The sequence below is a fragment of the Neomonachus schauinslandi genome, chromosome 7 (genome assembly GCF_002201575.2).
Source record: "Neomonachus schauinslandi chromosome 7, ASM220157v2, whole genome shotgun sequence".
Taxonomy (NCBI): Eukaryota; Metazoa; Chordata; class Mammalia; order Carnivora; family Phocidae; genus Neomonachus; species Neomonachus schauinslandi.
In genome coordinates this window covers 64,735,540-64,737,975 of record NC_058409.1, presented here as the reverse complement: position 1 = coordinate 64,737,975, position 2,436 = coordinate 64,735,540, and positions in this window count along the sequence as shown.

Genomic DNA, 2,436 nt, shown 5'->3' with positions numbered 1-2,436 from the left:
AAAGAGAGAGATTGTGTGTGTGTGTGTGTGTGTGTGTGTGTACATGCACGCGCAGGGTGGGGGAAGGGAGTGGAGTCTGGCAGTGTGTAGCGGGTACAGAAATGAAACAATGCCTACGTACAGTTTTATTTCATGGCAACAACATAGTGGTCCTTGGGTCAGATGTGTGAAACTATTTCTCAAAGAAGCTGCATACATAATTGAGGCCCTCTGAAGGGTTCCCAGTTGAAGTTGCCAGGCTACATTCATTTCAAAAGCAGAGCCATTTGTTATCAAATTTAAATTAACTCTGTGCACACTGAACTTGAATTTTAGAGCCCTGCTTACTTAAAATTCTTAAAACAGTTGAGAAAGGGGAAAACATGTATCTGGGAAATAGAAATAAGATAGTCCCCACAAGGAACTGCAGTGGTTCTCATGGAGGCGTGCGGTGTAACAGTCTTTTGCAGATTAAGTTGAGAAAGATCTATTTGGCATGATGAGAAACAAACTTGTATTTTCCCATGTAATTTTTGTAGATCCAGATTTATTGCAAAATCTTTTCGTTTGCACATCTGTATCGCAGCTAAGTTTTTACCTTCTTTAGGGTACTAACTCTGTTCCCTCCTCCCGCCCCCCAGATTAATTATTCTTCGCTGTGAGACTTAGAGTAAGATAATTTATAAAATTGTACAATATTCCGACTCTTTTAATCTAAGATGTCAGCTTCCATTCTTCGCTGTAGTGGAATACAGTTATTTTTTCCTAATCTGCATGGTTTTATGCATATTTTCAACAAAGTTTACAAAACTTACTAGTTAAGTTTTTTGGTAACTTTTCAAATTGTTGATACATTCATTCAAACAAAAAACTAAAGAAGCCTAGTGGAATGTGTAAAATGTCCTGCTTTGGGATCTTTCTACAACTACATAGAGGAGAAACTTTCCCAAAAAAATAATGTGTGCATCGTTTTTCACAAGATGCATGCAGACATAAGAACATATTTTGTATCTGGTATAAGTGTTTAAAGTTTAAGCTATCTCAATTATCAGAATTTGTTTCCATCACATATCAGCTGGAAAAATTAATCATGGGACAGACTTTTATTCCTGCTAAGTTTAATACACAGAACTAAGCAGTCCATTCCAAATAATCCACATATTTTCCCTCTCTTTTGAAATACAAACATAAAGGTTTTAACTGCCATTCCTTCATCCTTATAAGACACTGATTTGCCATAATCAAGCACCCTGTTTTCATTGTTGTAATGAGATTTTAACTTTTTAGTCTGAATGCATAGTAAACTTTGCTTTCAAGGAAATAGCAAACTAACAAAAAAATAAAGCAAAAAAAAACACAAAAATGAAATGTCATTAAAGGCCGTGATGTAATCTTCCAAACACCTGCTGAAAGACCCCCATAAATGTAAAGAACATTTATTATTCTCCCCATAAATAATTAGTGCTCATGAAGTACTATTATAACCATAGAAAACAGAAACTGATTATTCTAATAACAATTTCTGTTAATAAGAATAATTGATATGCAACATGAAAGTCAAGAAGAAAGGGCATTATGCAATTATAAATTCCTCTAAAAATTATTGAATAAACACATACCAAAAGTGGATATTGGTCTAACTTCTTTCCTTCCACTAATATGTGTTATTTTATTTTTAATTTTTTAAAATTTATTGTCATGTTAATCACCATACATTACATCATTAGTTTTTGATGTAGTGTTCCATGATTCATTGTTTGCGTATAACACCCAGTGCTCCATGCAGAATGTGCCCTTTTTAATACCCACCACAGTCTAACCCATCCACCTACCCCCCACCCCTCTAGAACCCCCAGTTTGTTTCTCAGAGTCCATAGTCTCTCATGGTTCGTCTCCCCCTCTGATTTCCCCCCCTTCATTCTTCCCCTCCTGCTATCTTCTTCTTAATATGTGTTATTTTAAAACCACAAACAATTTGCTTATTTAGAGTTCTCTGCAGCCAGCAATGCTACAAGGTTAGTATGTCCTACCAAGTGCTCTTTGAGAATCTTGTTTACTTACTGGTGGTAGTGATGTTCCATACTTGTGTATCCATGACAACACGGTGACATAGTCAAACAGTACTAGATTTTATCTCGTTTTTTCTTTCTTTTCTTTTTTATTTTTTGCAACTGCAAAGTGAGATTAAAAGTAAGAAAGAAGTTAAGTCTTACTAAATAGCAAAAGCTTTTCAAAAGTTAAAACATAAACTTTATGGGAACCCATAAGAGTTGCTTGTGTTGACACATTTCTATTATTTCAAGGCTTTATCTCAGTCTACCCATTGACTATAATAGTACCAAATGGTAGAAAAATCAGAACAGATAAAACTTGGCAAATTCTCTTAGATTTTTTTCATAATAAAGGTAATGTGATTTGCTTGTGTCAAGACTGAATAATTAACAATGTCAATTTTAT